General features: G+C 49.4%; 1 long non-coding RNA gene across 1 annotated transcript; it reads left to right on the forward strand.

The window, feature by feature from the left end:
* Positions 6,762-9,392, forward strand: LOC100626416. The gene is made up of 2 exons (XR_002336768.1): positions 6,762-6,982; positions 9,131-9,392. It is a non-coding gene; the product is annotated as an uncharacterized LOC100626416 (long non-coding RNA).

Here is a 10,098-nt window from a genome sequence, read left to right on the forward strand (position 1 = left end):
GCTCTTGGCACAAACACACAGAAATGGTCATGATGATGACGGCGAGAGACAAAGGGAAGCTTCGGGGCCTTCGTGGTGGTGCCAGAGGTGCGCCTTTACCCCCAAATTCATTGAGGGGTGCACTAAATAGCTACAGCTTTTTACACGTCAATCATGCCTCAGTAGAGTAATTCAAAACAAAGCAAGAAAGAAAAAGAAAACAGCATTAGTGGGGTTAGGCAGAGGATGAAACAGAAAGGGAGACTGAAATTTGGTAGATTTTAAAGACCGGAGGGGAAAGAACGGATAGAAGCAAATTTGAGGAATCATCGACCCGAAAGCCGTGTCAAGGGTGAGCTGGGGAGAAAAACGAAGGCAGATCAGTCCGTCCAAGAGGCGTGATGAACAACGGACCCCACGGCAGCTGGGAAACCGGAGGCACACAGAGGTGAGATAGACGGCGGTCAGCAGAAAGGGCCAATCACATATTCAGTTTAAATGTGTACGTACGAGTGGGGAACTCTTGCCACGCCAGCACTGCCACGTATAGGGAAAGCCAGGAAAGGAGCTAATTTTAGGGGAAAAGGGAGTTTGGTTTTTACTGTATTGAGCTGAGGCATGAATCCACAAGGGTTCCACATTGAAAAACAACTTTGATTCTCCAAAGGAAATGCCATCGTCCAAGACAGAAGAGCCGCACCATGGTCCCCAAATCCTGCTCGACGAACCTTTTTATGAATAAAGTTTTATTGGAGCACCCTTGCCCATTCACGCAGACGTGGCCCCTGGCTACAACAGCAGAGTGAGCAGGAGTGACAAAGACCACGTGACCCACACATCTGCAATCCACCACCCGGCCTTTACATCAACTGATTGCAGACTCCTGGGCTAACGTCACGAAGGGGTGACACTAGGTAGCAACGTCTGTGGTTTCTCCGGAGAATGTCCTCAGGTACAAGGCCCCAAGGTGGGGACCCCTGTAACAAAGCAGAGGCCAATGTGGACGTGCGTGAGCACCCCAGTGTTGAAAGTAGCATCGGGGAAAAAGTCCTCAAAAAGGTGCAATTCCCAGGGTGTTAGAGTCCAGCCCGTACGTCCCGGACATCGCCAACCACACGAGAAGGGAAACGAACGGGGGTTCCAGAGACGAGCTCAGCTGCGCATGTCCTGGGAAAGGCTGTCTCCAGAGGGTGGTGCTTATAAGGGGCCCAGAGGTTCTCTCCAGGCAGGCCCTTAGAGCATCTGTGGCTGGAGGTGGCAGAGGAGGTGGCCTCTTGTCAGGTGTCGCAGTAAGTGGCAAAGCTGTAAGGCTGCTGAGAGAAGAGGCAGAACCCAGCTCGGATTCATGTAGTCAGTCTTTCCAAAAACCCTCATCTGTCTTTCCCTTTTAGACAGATGAGCAAACTGAGGTACAGAGAAGTTTTGTGGTTCCGGCATGGCCCAGGTCTGGGGCTTTAGCTATGGCCCAGGTCGAGTGGCTCAGCAGTGGTCCGGGTTTGGAGGGTTCACATATGGTCCAGCTCTGGGGGTTCAGCCATGGTCCAGCTCTGGGGGTTCAGCCATGGTCCAGGTCTGGTGGCTCAACTGTGGTCCAGGTTCGGTGAGGAGAGGGCAGAGTTCCTTTCAGATTTGTCCCATGTCGTCCTTGCTGCTGACTTTAAGCTGCATCAGCACTGGTTCTCATTGCTCCTCCAGCTCCGAAAATACTACCCAGCAGGTTATGGATGCTCAGAGCAGTGCAGAAAGCTGTGGGGGAGGAAACGTTAAGGTCGTGAAAGACTTAGGTGGGAGTAAGAGAAAAACAACAAACAAGATGCGTGGACCCGTATGTCTACCGGCTAATATCCAGTGTATGATAAATAATGTGATTCGAAGTCATCATTTCGGGTGGTGAAAGTGATCTTGCAAAGGACACTGCGCTTCGGCCCACGGGGTTTTAGGTGCCAAAGAGTACACACTCTTTAAAAGAGGCAGGTTTATACACTGTCATGTGTGGAATGGTGTCCTCCAAAAGGCCATGTTGAAATCATCAAACCCCCAGCTCCTGTACACGGGACCTTATTTGGAAATAGGACCTTTGCAGATGTGACCAGGTTGAGGTGAGATATGAGGGCGGGCCCCTCACCCACTATGACGGATGTCCTCATAAAAGGAAGAGACGCCTGGGGCTGTCCTGCGAAGTCAGAGACGGAGGTTGGAATAATGCCGCCGCAAAGGAAGGACCATCTAGGGCAGCCCTCACTGGAAGCTGGAAGAGGCAGGAAAGGATTCTGCCTTTGTTTCAGAGGAGGCACAGCTCCGCCAACACCCTGATTTGGGTCCTCTGGCCTCCCGAACTATGGGGCAGTACATTTATGTGATTTTTAAGCCTCCTAGTTTGTGGGCCTTTGTGGCGACAGCCCTAGCAAACTAATACACCAGTGAAAACGATGGAGCTGTGCCTTGAGAAATACTGCGGTTCAAGGGTTGGGCCTGTTGGACAGGACCTTGGTCAAGATCAAAGGCCACGCGACTGTGTCAGCGAGGCCACCGCACACCGCTGCGTGGAAGAGAAGGGAAAACACGAGGCTGTGATCCTGCTTGAACCTTTAGGTCTTAGAAGCCAAACAGAGAGACGTGGGAGAATTCAGCTTCCTAGAACTGTCAGGCTGAACACGGGAACCTGCGCGTCATCGCTCGTCGTGGTGATGAGTCAAGGTCTCCTCAACTTTAAAAAGACAGAGAGAGGATGTCTGCCAGTGGATGAAGAGGCAGAGACCAAAACACAAAGGCCTTCCCAAGCCACCTCTATAACTGGGGCATCAGCAAGGCAGTTCACGAGTTTCTGATGGAAAAGCAAGAAGAGCCCAAGAACGGAGACTGGAAAGGCAACCTGGATTCAAACGAAGAAACGTGGAAGGGTCTGAAACATGAAGTTGCCTGACAGGCGTCAGCCAGATAATCTACCTGCTCAGCTTCCTTGCAGGTCGCAGGCGTGGTTTTGTGAAGTGGACATGTGACCGAAGAAAAGAGGCCTCTGGAAACCCAGCCACGATGCTAACTTTCCAAGGAGCTGGAGCGACACAGTGTTACCAGGCAACCAAAGAACTTTCCAGCCCTAATATCAGAAGGAAACAGAGAACAGGAGCGAGCAGACCAGGAGGCAGAGAAGGGCCTGGGCTCCAAACATCTGGGGGTGCATCTTGGCTCTGTCCATCTCGTCCCCAAGGAACGTGGGCAGGTTTTGAGCCTGCGTTCCCTGTGGCTTAATCATGATTTTTCTTCGTAAACACGGCTGATAAGCCTCCTGCAACAGAGGATGGACTTGAATGGAATAGGTTCGGTAGAGCATGTGGTCTATAACAAGAATTCACTCTTATCAACATCATTTTTAATTTTTTTTAATTGACGTATGTTTGATTTACAGTGTTTTGGGTGTACAGTAATTTAGTTCTGTATATATATATACATATATATTCTTTTTCAGATTATTTTCCATTATAGGTTATTACAAAATACTGTATATAATTCCCTGTGCTGTACAGTAGCTTCTCGTTATCACTTTTATATATAACAGTGTGTATCTGTTAATCCCAAATTCCCAATGTATCCCTCTCCCACTTGCCCCTTTGGTAACTGTAAGTTTGTTTTCCATGTCTGTGAGTCTGTTCCGTTTTATAAATAAGTCCATTCGTATCACTTATTTTTAGATTGCACCTAAGTACGGTATTTGTTTTTCTCTGTCTGATGTATTTCACTTAGCGTAATGCTCAAGTCCTTCCATGTTGCTGCAAATGGCAAAATTTCATTCTTTTTCTTTTCCTTTCTTTTTCTTTTCTTTTTTTGCTTTTTGGGGCTGCACCTGTGTCCTATGGAGGTTCCCAGGCTAGGGGTCTAATTGGAGCTACAGCTGCTGGCCTACACCACAGCCACAGCAACTCCAGATCCGAGCCACATCTGCGACCTACAGCACAGCTCACAGCAACGCTGGATCTTTAACCCACGGAGCAAGGCCAGGGATCGAACCCACAACCTCATGGTTCCTAGTCGGATTTGTTAACCACTGAGCCGCAATGGGAACTCCTGTGTTTATTTTTTTAAGCATCCTCCATACTTTTCTCTACAGTGACCTCACCAACTTACATAACCGCCAACACTGTAAGAGGGTTCTCTTTTTAGCAGCATCATTAATTAGAGTCATTCCAAACATGGCTTGAAGAGTTCCTGCTGTGGCTCAGCAGTAACTAACCCGACTAGCATCCATGAGGATGCAGATTGGGTCCCTGGCCCTGCTCATCAAGGATTAAGGGTTAAGGGTTAAGGATCTGACATTGCCTGAGCTGTGGGGTACATTGCAGGTGTCGCTCAGGCCTGGTGTGGCTGTGGCTGTGGCATAGTCCGGCAGCTGTAGCCCCGATTCAACCCCTGGCCTGGCGACTTCCATACGCAGCCCTAAAAAGCAAAAATAAATAAATAAATACACAAAACATGGCTTGAGAGCATGGAAGTAAACTCTTAGGGGTGTGGGACTGGCACGTGCCCAGTGAGGCCTGTGGAATGACTGGCCAGTGGGGACCTGCTGTACTGCCCCGAGAACTCTGCCCAGCGTCCCGTGATCATCTCTGCAGGAAAGGGGTCTGAAGACGGATGTGTGCACAAGAATAGCTGAGTCACTTGGTGGTGCAGCAGAAATGATCACAGCCTCGTAAATCAACTCGACCTCAACAAAACTTTAAAAAAGGAAGAAGTCAGGTATAAAATGTAAAGCTATGTTATGTATACACATGCCATTTTTCCTGGATTTATGGAAGCGTAGTTGGCGCTTAGAAGTGGTGTATGTTTGAAGGACACAAATGGATGAATGATACACACAGACTTTAACACATTCACCAAAACGTTACTTTCAAATATTTGGGGTGGGGGGTAAAAATAGACTGGAACCTACTAGGAGAGAAGAATCCTATCTTAGGAAGAACAGCTGAAAACGAGGAGTAGATAAAAGGGACCTTCGTGAGGTCATCCTGGTTGGTAGGCTGCAATGAAGTTACAGGGGTCAACTTTGAGGTCAGGAAGGTCATGGCCACACCGCGCTTGGCTGAGCTTTCTGAAGGAGGAATGATTCATCGATGAGTCTCGTGATGCCCCGGTTCCGAGTTCTGGGCATCGTCTTCTTTATCACTTTGTGGGCTTGAGGTCTCTCTCCAAAGGGAACCTCTCAAAAGAACGCTGTGTAGAGAATTCCTGCATTAAAGGGTAACAACACCACAGAATCTGTAACGTCCGCTCAAAACCCCTGGGCGTTGGCCTCCACCATCCGGCCCAGGAGAACAGAAGAGAACCCGGAGCTGTGACTGGTAGGGACCCCAGAGTCTGGGACACGTGAGGCGGGCAGTGCAGGAGCAGGCCCTCAGGAGACCAGGCCTGGGCACACGGCCAGCCAGGGGCCAGGATGCCTCCTGGAGGGAAAGCACCTCCCGTGGGCAATTCCATTTATGGAGGCTTCAGCGCTGTACAGCTGTACACTTGAGAAGAGAGAAGGTAACGAGTAGAGACTCGAGACGTTTTAAGAAAGAAGATTATCCACACGCAAGGAAAGAATGTTCTTTAGGAGACACGTGGGTCCATATTTTCTGCCTCCCCATTTCTTCATTCCCTCCCCACCCCCGACCCCCGTGCTTCAACCAGACACCTGACCCTTCATGACCAAAAGCCCCTGGCATCCCTGAGTTCTGTTTTCGTTTGTTTGCATTGTCCCCAGAGACGGGCCTCGGGGACCATGACAGGGCCGGAGGAAGGTGTGCTGGAAAGAGCGAGGGGCTCCTGCGGTCTGGCCCCCGTGACAAGGCGAGGGACCGTCCCTCCAGCATGTCCACTGACCTGAGGCCGCTTGAGGCACTGTCATCCCCAAGCCCACTCCTCTTCCTTTTCACGACGTGTTTGTCCCCTGAGTCCCCTGAGCCCTGCCCGACTTCCCGGTTCCCTCGCATTTCCTTCCTGCCACCTCTCCTGTCCGTCCAGAGTGGGCTTCTGGGCCAAGGAGGTGACCGTACCGATAGCCCGGGTGACTCTTACAGGAAGACGAGATTGGTTTCCTTACGGGACCTGTCGGTGGTCCCCAGTGTCATTCCTAAAGGGAAGCTTCAGAAGTGTTCTGAGCTGCGGCAAAGTTATTAGAAAATTGGAAAATGCGCGTGTGCCCGTCCCAGAAGCCCCCTTGAGACGGCCCCGTGCCTTTGGCTATGTCATCCTGTCATCCGTGGACAAAAACAAAGAGTTGGTCTCTTTTTTTCTAGTCACAAGGTGTCTTGTTTTTCTTTTTGCCAACTGGGCGTCACAGCCTCCTGTCTCGGTGGTTGTCGTGGCCCTGACGCCCTCACTCCCACAAGAAGAAGACACAGCGAAGGAGAAGGGACGGCCCCTCAGGGCGGCTTCTGGGCGCGGATGTGCCTGAAATAGTCAACTGAACGGAGGCAGCACCGAGGGGGGGCGACGAGGAAGGAGGCCCAGGGTGCGTGATAATCACGGATGCGGAGACTCACTCACTCGGGGGCGGACACCTGGCCCCCCCAGTCTGACACCAAGGAGTAAACAAAACCCCCCCAACCTAGAGAGGCCCCCAAACGCCACCCAGCTCTCTTGCGACTGCCATTTATTTTTGCACCGTGTGCCCTTCTCCTGCGTGTCCTGGGCTCTTTCGCAAACCTGTTGATCGAATGTATGGAACATTTCTGTTCACGACGGCTGAGGATTAATGATTCACCAAGGACACAGGCCCTTTGTACCTATAATTGTCCTGCATTTGTTTGGACTCTCTTTGACCCTTTGTACCCAAGTGGTCTGTGGTGGAGCCCTTTGAAAACAATCTCCTGGATAAAGTGTTTATGGGATTTACCGCAAGCCCGTGGCTCTTTTGCTGTGACGCCTGCTGCGTAAGAGAGACCAAAACCACCATCTCAACGAGGTCAAACGTGCCGTCACCCCAAGAGCGAGACATTCCTCCTGGGTCCTCCGTAAGCGCCCCGAGGTGAGATATTAAATATTATTTTGAGCAGTGGATGGCCCATCTGTGCCCAAGGGCTGTTACACAAAGTCTGCCTCTCTGCAGAGAACAAGGGTCGGCTGGCCCCAGCTCTGTCCTCATTTTTGCTCTGAGCAGGACGGTCAAAGTTCTCGGCAGGTACATCTCGAGGGGCTCTGTCTATACCTCTGATCACGTAGTGACCGAGGAGCCCAGCTTCCCACCCAACAGCTCAGGTCAAGAGGCAGGACAGAATGTGTCCCCGTGTCGGTTTCCTCTGTCACCCCTCGGACACCTCTTAGCGGAGTGACCGCCTCGGCCTTCCTCTCCTCGTCTCCGTTCACACCATCCGCAAACATGCACTGCGGGGCTGCCCTCGGGGAAGCGCCTTGCAGAAATCAAGCAGGGTGACCTGTGAATTCCAGGAATTCCTAATCTCGCGCTGGGCATGGACATGGCACATCCACTTTCAAAACAAAGTTGTCAAGGTGCATGCCACGTGTCTGATACCAAGAACTGTGGCTCGGGGTTCGGGGGAGGGTCCTAGCCTTGTACTCTCTTATCCAGAGACCACTTCGCAAAGCTGGTAGATGTGGGCTGGTGGAATGAATATGGTGACGGGCGGACGATGGCAGGATGAGGCGGTGGAGCCAGTGAATCGGGGAGTGGGGAATTCACTCAGAGAGTCCGGCCAGACAGGGGAGTTCAAGGTCTGCATTAATTGGAAGCATCACCGAGGCTAGCGGTGATGAGGGTGTCTTATTTACTATGAGTCAGGATGAGCTGTCACAGGAAGAGAAGAAGATGCCGCACTACCAGGCAAAAAACTGCAATCACTGCTTCAACTCTAGCAGTAAGACTTAGCAGGCTGCTCAGATTTCGAGCTGGAAAACGTGCTGCGATGTTGACAAATATTATCATGTTTTCATACCCTTTTCTTTAAGAACAGCCCCGGGAGAAGTCTGACATAGCGGTCTCTTCCTGGTCTCAGAGTGTGCAAATCCATGTACAAAGACCCGGAGGGAATTCTCAAAACGTTTAAATATCAATTGATTCGACCATCATTTCTGCCCTCCTGGGCTGTGAACTCTGACCTCATAAAGACAGGCTGATGAAGCCAACAGCTGGTCTGAACCAAGTCACCACTTGTCAGTTACTGTAAACAAAGTCCCATGATGAGCTTCGCGCTCTTTAAATCGATCAATTACCAGATTCTAACAGCCATAAACTTTGCCAATTCAATACAACGGGACAAGACGGCTGCTTTCTGTTTAAAAATATTTTCCAAATAATCAGAAACCGCATTCCCCATGGTCCCCCCCCGCCCCCCCGCCAAAAGCAATGCATGTTTCCCTACTTGGGAAATTGTTTATTGTCAAGTACCTATATTCTAAGGGACTATTGGTTCTCCTGGCCTCGTGTAGGAAAACCAACAGGTCAAGATTGGTGAAAAGTCTCATGTTGACTCAACATAACTTTATCTCCTATAAAAGCATTTTCTAACTGCAAGCTATAACAGACCTAGGGTCACGCCACAATAATGACTTTGCAAAACACTCTTAGAAAACACTGTTACTGGTTTTGGTTTGAGGGGCTGCAGCCCGTGGCCCGTGCCACCAGGTTTAAAGTTCTTTGCATGCCTGAGGATGGAGCTGGGAGACGAGAGAACATGCGGGACCTACTCTGCACAGAAACCAGGGCACGGGTGTTTGTGAATCATTTCAGTCCTTAAAAATGTTTCCAGGAGCCCCTTTGTGGCTCAGCGGGTTAAGAATCCGGCATTGTCACTGCTGCGGCTGGAGTTGCTGCTGGGGCGTGGGTTTGATCCCTGGCCCCAGAAATTCCATATGCTGCAGGCACGGTCAAAAAAAAAAAAAAAAAAATCCAAATTCCAATATCATTACATTGAAGGCAAAGGAAGAAGCTAATTTTAGAAGCTCCCTGGGGTCCTGCTCTGACACCCACATGTCCAAATCCCACGCTTCTGCATGCACGTGTTTACTACACACCCTCATGAACCACTTACCAAGGGTTCCACCGTGAGCTCTTCCTTCAAATTGTATTATCGCAGAGATAAAAGGAGATTTGTGTTATGGCGGTTGAAGGCGCCCATTCCGAAAGTGATAACCCATTTAATCCTTCCTTCAACTACAGGCATCCCAGGCGCTGGAACATAAAGAAGATGAGAAACGCTCTCTCAGAGAACTTGCTTCCTGGTCTCGGCTACACCCCAGACTCTCAGAGTCTAGTCTGAGTCTATACGCATCTGTGCTTAGGATCACTCGGCATGGGTTCGAGTAAGCCCATCTGTGAGAGCCTTGTAAAAACATATCTATTGTCATTCCGATTCATCTTATGGATGAGCCCCTTCCGATGTTTGAAAACATGAAATTCCAACACATGTGAAAAAAATCACTTCCTATTGCTTTGTTGTCTTTATTTTTTAATGTTTTCTTTTATCTTCAGGCTATAATACATCTCAAAACAACGAGTTAAATCTTGATCCTTTACAGGAATTTACAGGCATACAGGCTCGAACTCTCTAAGGAAGCTCAAAAAGATGTTTTATAGTGGCTCTATTGAACTAGAATGCACAAACTATAACCTCACTCTTTTAAAATATACAATTTGGTGGGTTTTAGTATATTCGCGGAATTGTGAAATATTAGCCACGGTGTAATTATTACCCCCCCCCAAAAAAAACACATCCACAGTCAAAACCCCTTTCTCCCCAAAGTCTGTCCAAGCTCCTGGCAACCACTAATCTCCTTTTTGTGTCTATGCATTTGCTATTCGGAACATGTCACGTAAATGCAATCACACAACATGCCACCTGTTGTTACTGCTTCTTACACTCAGCGTAATGTTTTCAAGGTTCGTCCATGGTGCAGCACGTATCAGAACTTCATTCCTTTTATAAAATATCGAATATTCCATTGTGCAAATACACCACATTTTGTTTCTCCATCCATCTGTTGGTACACATTTGGGTTATTTCTAATTTGGCTACTAGGAATATTGCTAAGAATACTGGCATGCAGTTTTTGCCTAGACGTAAATTTCCAATTCTCTTGGGTGGATACTTAGGGATAGAAATGCTGGGTCAGGAGTTCCCATCGTGG

Source organism: Sus scrofa, chromosome 11 (assembly GCF_000003025.6).
Source record: "Sus scrofa isolate TJ Tabasco breed Duroc chromosome 11, Sscrofa11.1, whole genome shotgun sequence".
In the NCBI taxonomy this organism is placed as follows: domain Eukaryota; kingdom Metazoa; phylum Chordata; class Mammalia; order Artiodactyla; family Suidae; genus Sus; species Sus scrofa.